This window comes from Sinocyclocheilus anshuiensis, unplaced genomic scaffold, assembly GCF_001515605.1.
Source record: "Sinocyclocheilus anshuiensis isolate Anshui unplaced genomic scaffold, SAMN03320099.WGS_v1.1 scaffold1309, whole genome shotgun sequence".
In the NCBI taxonomy this organism is placed as follows: Eukaryota; Metazoa; Chordata; class Actinopteri; order Cypriniformes; family Cyprinidae; genus Sinocyclocheilus; species Sinocyclocheilus anshuiensis.
The window spans coordinates 277,858-287,545 of NW_015548286.1; positions in this window are offsets into that span (position 1 = coordinate 277,858).

Sequence of the window (9,688 nt, forward strand, 5' to 3'; positions counted from 1 at the left end):
TATATACCTGGTGTAGACAGCATCACTGATTATGAGTTCTATAGTATTTTGTCACACCACGCCACTCGCGTCCGGTGTAGACAAGGTGTAACATTGGTTTTGCTTTGTTTCACAGAACTAATCATTGCCTGGGTTGTGTACGTATGTGTGGGGCGGAGCTATCAAAATAGGGGCGAGACACTTTTGGGGTAGGGCCGTGTTTGTTTTGGTGATTTCAAATGTCAACATTGGCTACCAGAAATCACTTACCCCACCTTTAACAGTAAAGAAGAAACCGTGGTCATTGGTGATTCATAAAATGCAAGTCAGCAGCTCCCCATATTTGAGAATAAAAATGCATATAAAGGAACACAAAATTAATACATGTGACTCCTGACGCTATATTGTGGTCTTATGAAGCAAAATGATCCGTCTGTGCAAGAAACTGATAATTATTTACAACATTATTAACGGTAATTCGGGAACTCAGGCAAACGGGTTATTTTGGACAGTTCATTTATGAATTTACTAGTTCATTTAAGTAATCATGCAATAATGTAGCATATATATGCATTTATATTATTAAAGCACCAATAATTTTATCCAGAGTGACTTACAATTGAGGAATATAACAAGCGATTCATCACAGGAAGTGCTCGTATTACAAAGTTTCAGACATTGTTCAGGTTAGTACAAGTACTAGACGGGGGATTAAGGAAAGAGAATACAACGGTTTTTTTATTTATTTTTTTATTTTAGGATGCAGTCAAATGTTGACGAAAGAGATGAGTTTTCAGCTGTTGCTTGAAAATTGTCAGGGATTCGGCATTCCAGATAGGGGTGGGAAGATCATTCCACCAGCCAGCAATGGTGAACGAAAATGTTCTGGAAAGTGATTTTGTGCCTCTCTGTGATGGTACCACGAGGTGTCACTCACTCATAGATCTCAGGCTTCTAGAGGGGATGTAGATTCGTAAGAGTGAGTTGAAGTAGGAGGGTGCTGAGCCTGTGGCTGTTCTATATGCAATGTCTTGAACTTGATATGAGCCGCAACCGGTAGCCAGTGCAGGGAAATAAAGAGAGGTGTAACATGGGCTCTTTTGGGCTCGTTGAAGACCAGTCATGCTGCTGCAATCTGAATCATTTGTAGAGGTTTGATTGCGCATTATGGAATCCAGCCAGAAGAGCATTGCAGTAGAAATGAAAAAGGCAGTTGTGCAGTTACAGTAGGATGGGTCTGATCTTTCTGATGTTGTGCAATGCAAACCTGCAAGATCGAGTGGTGTTTGCTATGTGCTCTTTGAAAGTCAGCTGGTCATCAAAGATTACACCAAGATTTCTGACTGAACTTGTTGGGTTAATTGTTGATGAACCTAGCTGAATGGTGAAATCATGCTGTAGAGTCAAGAGGCAGCGAAGACAAGAAACTCAGTTTTGCCAGGTTGAGCTATTGGTGATGTTCTTTCATCCATGCCGAGATGTCCGCCAGGCAGCCTGAGATCCATGCAGCTACCGTTGGATCATCTGGTTGAAATGAAAGATAGAGCTGTGTGTCATCAGCATAGCAATGGTAGGTGAAACCATATGCCTGTATGATGGGTCCCAGTGATGTAGTGTATATGGAGAAGAGGAGGGATCCAAGAACTGATCCCTGAGGAACCCCAGTGACCAGTTGATATGCTTTGGATACCTCCCCTCCCCAGGCCACCCTGAAAGACCTACCTGTTAGATAGGATTCAAACCAGCAAAGTGGAATCCCTGTGATGCCCTGTGATGAGAGGGTGGACAGGAGTATCTGATGATTCACAGTGACAAAAGCAGTAGATAGATCCAGCAGAATGAAAACTGATGATTTGGAATCAGCTTTCGCAATCCGCAAGGCTTCAGTGACTGACAGTAATGCAGTCTCAGTTGAATGGCTACTTCTGAAACATGACTGGTTAACGTCCAGTTGGTTATTCTGTGAAAGAAATAATGATACCTGGTTGAAAACAACTCGTTCAAGTGTTTCCGCTATGAATGGAAGGAGAGACAGGTCTGTAGCTATCTACAAGTGAAGTGTTTAATGTATTTTTTTTTTAACAGTGGTGTTACCCGAGCCTGCTTGAATGTGGTGGGGAAAATGCCTGTGAGAAGAGATGTGTTGATGATATGTGTGAGTGCTGGTAAGAGTGCAAGAGAGATTGCCTGGAGAAGGTGTGAGGGGATTGGGTCTAGAGGGCTGGTTGTAGGATGGCTGGAGAGGAGAAGTTTCAATACTTCTGCCTCAGTGAGGGGACAGAAGGAGGAGAGGGGAGTTTTTGCAGTGTATGTGGTTGGTTTGAGTTCCTGTGTGTGGAGCTGGGAACTGACTGCTGATGGTTTTAGTTTTGTCTGTGAAGAATGTGGCAAAATCCTCTGCTGTTAAAGAGGTGGTGGAGGGGGACAGAGAGAACTGAATGTTTTGAAGAGATTACGTGTGTCCAAAGCACTGTTGAACTTGTGGAAATATGAAGATTTGGTAGTATGGACTTCAGCAGAGAAAGATGAAAGAAAAGACTGATACATTATCAGGTCTGATGGATCTTTCGATTTGCTCCATTTTCTCTTTGCTGCCCTGAGTTTGGACCGATGTTCATGAAGAACATCAGACAGCCAGGGGTTAGAAGGGGCAGCACGTGCTGGCCTAGAAGAGAGAGGACATATATTGTCTAGACAAGAAGTTAAAGTGGAGCATAAAGTGTCAGTTGCTGCATTCACATCCAGAGATGAGAAATGGGTGGGTGAGGGTAGAGAGGAAGACACTACAGAGGAAAGATGGGAGGATGAAAGGGAGCGTAGATTTTGCCTAAAAGTAACCGGTAGAGAGGTTGGTGGCACACAGGCAGCAGAATGTTGGTTAAATGTTATAAAGAAATGATCAGAGACGTGTAGGGGTTTTACTAAAATGTTGTCTGCAATACAATTGCGTGTGTATATTAAGTCAAGCTGGTTGCCTGATTTGTAAGTGCTTGTGGTGATAAGCTGTTTGAAATCAAATGAAGCTAGGAGTGAATGGAAGTCTGCAGCATAAAGCTTCACTAGATGGATGTTGAAGTCGCCAAAGATTACGAGTGGATTGTCATCCTCAGGGAATGAGGACAGCAGCCCATCCAGCTCCTCTATAAAGGTGCCCAGTTGCCCAGGAGGGCAATAGATTACTACAACATGAAGTTTTAGGAGCTGTTACCGTAATAGTTATTCAAATGAGTTAATATTGCATAGGGTAGAGTGGGTTGAGTATTTCCAATTGTTGGAAATGAGAAGACCAGTACCCCCACCCCTCCCAACCTGACGTGGGGATGTGAAAGAAAGAGAAGATGTTAGAGAGAGCAGCAGGGGTTGCTGAGTCTTCTGGATGAATCTAGGTCTCAGTCAAGCCCAAGATACTAAGCATAGACTGAGAAGAAATTGCTGGAATATATAGTCTGCTTTGTTGACAGCTGACTGGCAATTCCAGAAACCCACAGAAAAAGAGAGAGGTGCAGTAGAAGAGGTGCAGATAGGACGCAGGTTAGCAAGATTGCATTGCTGTCTGCGTTTGATATTAGAGCGTTGTTGAGAGATAACAGGAATGTATAGGAAACACATGATAGATGTGGAAAAGAGAGGGCAAAAGGAGTGTGTGTAAAAGGGAAAATAAAAAATACTTAAGTGCCTTATACTTAAGGCTGAACACTTCTGCACAGATAACAAATAAATACACAGCTTATCGACACTGGAGTGAAAACAGCTGTGCACGCCTTCCAAAAGCCTATATCAGGTGAATTGCTCAAATCTAAACTGCCGCTGGACAGTTTGCCACTTAAAGGGTTAGTTCACCCAAAAATGAAAATTAGCTTGTGTTTTACATACCCTCGAAGCATCCTAGGTGTATATGACTTTCTTCTTTCAGACGAATCCAGTCGGAGTTATATTAAAAATTGTCTTTGATCTTTCAAGCTGTTTAATGGCACTCAGTGGGTGTTGCAGTTGAACAGTTCACAAATCGTCAAATAAAGTGCACGCATTCATAATAAAACGTGCCGCAGATGGCTCCAGGGGATGAATAAAGGCCCCTGTAGCGAATCCATGTGTTTTTGTAAGAAAAATATCCATATTTCAAATGTAATAAACACTTTTCTCTCACTTCCGCTGACTGTCATACACTGAAGCCGTTCCGGCGGATGACGTAAGACGCGCGGCGTTGCGTGATTAGTGACGAACGCAGAGAGAAAACAAAACAAAACAACGGTCACTAATTGGAAGTACAAACCGAAGATTTGCAAAGAAAAATGTCGGAGGATTTCGATATAACAGTTTTGGGTGAACTAACCCTTTAAGAGCAGTAAACGAGCAATACAAATATCAAAAGCTTCTTCTTAGTCGACGGCTATTATTCTAATTACAAATAAGTGCACTCAAAATACCAATTATAACGAAAGAAGAAAAAATAGAAATAGATAGTAAATGAAATAATCCTTCCTAGCAGCAAATAAAAATCTAAACAACAGATGATGTGAAACGTGAATGTTTTACCTGTCTAAAGAATATAAAGTGAACTATTCTTCATCAGCTCACCTTTTTACATAAACAATGAGAAACCATAAAAATTTCATTTCACCCTTTCATTCAAGTGCTCAGTTCACACATGTGCATATCAGCAGCTCATTGGTCCAAGTCAAACTGTTTCCTCAGTTCAATGACTGTTGGAGGAATTGGAACGCTGAATGACTTCATTCATCATAGGATCATTATATGCCAGTATTTTGGCTCATTTTGAGTCAGAGTAACTGTCAGGCATCCGAAAGTGAGTTTTGATTGAGTAACTTGTAGATCTGTGCTGCTCGAGCTGCGAACTGTTTCAGATGGTTCAGTCAGATTTGGTGAACTGGTTCAAGTAATTCACTAAAAAACCTGGTTCAAAGGAATGATTCATTCTTTTGACTGAGGCTCTGGATTACTGTTGTAAAAAATGTTTAGTTTCTTGCACAGACCGATCGTTTTTCTTCATAAGACCTCAATATATAATCAGGAGCCATGGGTATTAATTTTTTGTTCCTTGATATGCTTTTTTTAAAATTCTCAAATAAGCAGCCACTGACTTGCATTTTATGAATCACCAAGAGCAACAGTTTCAGCTAAAAATCTTCTTTACTGTTATACTCAATAAAAAAAGTCACCTACATTTTGGATGGCGGTCACGATTTCCCCTCAACACACCCCGTAATACGTCGTATGCAATCAAGGAGGAATGTTCTGAACAACTTGTGTCTGTCCATCAGTCACAAGAGCAATACTGTGCTGTTAGGTTAGGAAAGGCGTTTTTGGTGTAAAATACTTTGCAAACTTTATAAAATAAACTTGAAAAACATAATATAAAAATCAAAAACTGAATTTCATGATGGTACGTGTACTTTGCGTTCATTAATTTTTCCTTTTTTTACCATGATGAAAACAATTTAAAAAAAAAGAACGATTGTTGTGTTTTTAAACGCTGTTGAAAACCAAAATTGAAAGTAGAACCGTACATACAAAATCCTGCGTGAAAAAGTACAATATTGACTTGTTTTAAGATTTTTGTTTATGACTTTTTGAACCCTTAATAAACATTTTCAAAATGCACAAATTAATATTGAAAAAACATCGATTTTACAAGTTCTGTTTGGCCAAATTAGAAGTAATACACTGATCCTCCTGCACGTTCGATTGAGAGCCGAATACATGACTTTAAAGTATGATTTAAAAATAGACATTGTAGAATCTTGTCGCAACTTCGTGAAGGGCAAACAATGCAATATATGTATATACAGAGCTGGCCCAAGGCATAAGCAAACTAAGCAGCCACCAGGGGGCCCCCAGGACTACATGAAATGACAGCTTGATTTTTTTGGTGATTTATTATTTCAATGGACAATGGTAATTAAACAAAAAATCTGTCAGATTAACATCACGTAAATTCACCCATCTCTCCTGAAATACATGAAAGGAAGTGGCCAATGAACTGGGAGAAAAACAGAGTAAACTTCATGGTTACCTACACAATGTGTATTTGAGAGGAATAAAACGTCGTCAAATTTTACTTGAAAGGATTATTATTGCCGATTTCCATAGAAATCAGTGTACAACTATAAAAGTTATTTTTTTTTGCTAGTACTTAATGGAAATGTCTATTTAAATGTCTGAAACCTAAAATAAATTTGATGCGGTTGAAAACACTGAACAGTTGTGGTATATGAAAAGCACGGAACGTGTCTTTCTCTGGCTCAGTGTCAGCCAAAGCACTGTGCTTTAAAGGGTTAAAATCGATCGTGTTTCAGGGGTGGAGGGGGGACAAATTGAACCTGGGGTGGGGTGGGCCTGGCTGTAAAGGCCATATACAATCTGTAAAGGCCGTATAGTTAATTTTCATAGCCTAGGTAGGGTATTCTTGTTTTAGGGAAGTTCATGTTTGATTAAACATCCGTAAATAGCCTTGACATCTTAATATATTATAATATTTTACTTAGCTAGTTTTTGATTAAAGTTCTTGTCTTCTGTGTAAAAATAACTTTCCTGGGTATATATTTTTGTAATAAAAATAACCTTCTGTTTCATAAACTTGGTGCTTATAACAGTTTAACATTAATTACCTTAGCCTTCCTTTGGGGTCTTTGCTGTATTCCAATATCATTATGCCTCAATTAGCTAGTTATAGATTAAGTGTTGTTGTTTTAGATGTGTTTAATATCACATTATATCACATATAATGTATGTTGTTAAAATAACATTCTGTTCCATAAATTCATTGTCTGCAGGTTTATTTAGCTACTTTTCAGTACACCACATTAAGTTTGCCACTTAAGACTTTGAATGTTAATGTGAAATTAACACCTGACCACTCTTGTGGGTTTGCTACTGCTACAATTAAAAATTGTAGAAGGGAAAAATAATGCCAGGCAGACATTGGTATGATGTAAGCAACACAGCTACAACAAATCAAATTGGTAATGGGTGAGTTAAATTTATAGTGTGTGAATAATCATGAGGTGTTCTTTTTGTACGTATCACAAACATTGCAGGATGGGTTACAAACCATTTTTTAGGGTTTTTTTAAATCACTAATCAAAGTTTGAGCAAAAGTATTTGTGATACTTGACATATCAAACACCACTAAACAGACTGGACATGTGATAGGAGGACAGAACCAGAGGGAATGGGATGGCAGCTGATAGAAATGCAATGTAGGTGCACTGTAGCAGGTTGTGCAGGGTTGTGGAAAGTACGAACCTCAGCAAAGCTATGGAGATTAGTTTCTAGCATCTTCTCATAGTCTGTCTCTTCCTTTTTTGTGTTCTGTTATGTCTCTTGTGGAGTTCTCCAGAGTTAATTATGAATTCCAAAATCCTTGCCACTCACCGTAACACTTTCCATGATTTTATTATCCTCGAAAGTAGCCTTAATTAACCAAATGGAATAACTCTTGTTAACAACTGATCAGCAGTTGGCATAGGTCTTAAAGCCATAGTTACTCAGAAAGGAAAAATCTGTCATCATTTACTCACCCTCAAGCTGTTTCAAACCTGTATGTGTTAATTTCTTCTACTGAACACAAAAGATGTTTTGAAGAATGTTGATAACCAAACAGTCACTGGTCCCCACAGTATTTTTTTCCATACTATGGAAGCCAATGGGGACCATCAACTGTTTGGTAACAAACAAACTTTAAATAAACTTTCAAAGCGAGATGTTGCTTTTTTGAGACACTATTACGAAAAAAAACAAACCAAAACTCAAACTAACTTCTAATATTATCACTGTAACAAAGTTCGCAGATCGGGAAGAAGGGCATTGAATGTGGATTTTTGGAAAAATCAGGCTGTGAATTAATGCATACTCCTTCTAGGAGAATCATGCAATTGCACACCAAACTTTGTCAACATGATGCCAAGATACTGAAGATGCTAAATTGAGAACGGATTTTGGATATCTTGAACAGTGTTGCCATGATGATTTATTAAAAATAGTAAATTATCTGATACCTTTAAAGTGCATAATCCAAATTCTTCAAAAAAATTACATATGGAGAACAAGTCATTCTGAGGAAACATGCTTAATTTCATAAATTTAGAATGCACAGGGGCCAGCAGAAATTTAAAAACGGATCAGACATTTCAGCTGACTGATGAAGGCTGTAATACTAAGGTTGTCCACCAGATGGAGTCATAGGATTTGAAATCTTTTAAAGGGTTAGTTCACCCAAAAATGAAAATTAGCTTGTGTTTTACTTACCCTCGAAGCATCCTAGGTGTATATGACTTTCTTCTTTCAGACAAATCCAGTCGGAGTTATATTACAAATTGGGTTACACTTTATTTCGATAGTCCACTTTAGACATTCTACTAACTATAAGCAACTTTGTAACTACATGTCAACTACATGTCAACTAATTCTCATTCATTTGCATCTACATGTCTACTAACTCTCAGAGTAGACTGTTAGGGTAGGTTTAGGGTTAGTAGAATAAGTTGACAAAGAAAGTGTTAGAAGATATTAAGCTGACAGTCTACTAATACTCTACTAACTGCTAGTTGACATGTAGTTACAAAGTTACTTACTGTTAATAGAATGTCTAAAGTGGACTATCGAAATAAAGTGTTACCACAAATTGTCCTGGCTATTTCAAGCTCTATCATTGCAGTCAGCGGGTGTTGCAGTTTAACAGTCCACAAGTCGTCAGATAAGCTTGCACATTCATAATAAAACTTGCCGCGCGCCTCTGAGGTATGCTAGTCTCGCGAGTTTGTTTATAGGACCAAAGGAAGCAAAGTTTCCTTACTTTAGCAAAGGAAAACCAGTCTCCTCTTGGTTTACATCGAAATCCTGAGCTTTGATGACTTGTGGACTGTTCAACTGCAACACCCGCTGACTGCAATGATAGAGCTTGGAATAGCCAGGACAATTTGTAATATAACTCAGACTGGATTCGTCTGAAAGTAGAACGTCATATACACCTAGGATGCTTCGAGGGTGAGTAAAACACAAGCTAATTTTCATGTTTGGGTGAACTAACCCTTTAAACCTAATCTTGTTCAGCTCAGTCTCCATCAATTAGAATGACAAATAAATGCATATCAGTTGATATGCACTGTACTGTCAGTATACGTTTACCGATCCTTTACTGCGCAGCTCAGTTAGTTAGACTGACAAACAAATAGATAAAATAAGTTAATATGTACTCTACTGGTAATATGGTTTTATATAATTATTTCACAAATGCATATAGATCATTACAAGTTTTGGTAACTGTCACGGAAACGGTGTGTGGAGGCAGGCAGGACGACAAGGATTCCAATAATGACATTTATTGTAGACACAACAAGGCAGGTTCAGGTAGGTGAGACACACACTCGGGGTAACATTAACAATAACCGACACCAATGCTCAGACAGACAGGAACTAATATGGGGTGAATAATTAGAGGCAGACAGGTGAGCACAATGACGGTGATTAACTAATGATTAGACGGGCTAAACCAACACAAAGGGAAGAAACCACAACAAACAGTCCACAGGGGCGTTACAGTACTCCCCCCTCCCGGAAGGTTCGTCCTCGCACCGTAGAAACAGAGGGAGGGGCGGAGGGGGACTAGGAGGAGGATCGTCCAACGGCGGCGGAGCAGGTGGTGGAGGAGCCCGAGGCGGAGATTCGGGAGGCCATGGCGGAACAGGGG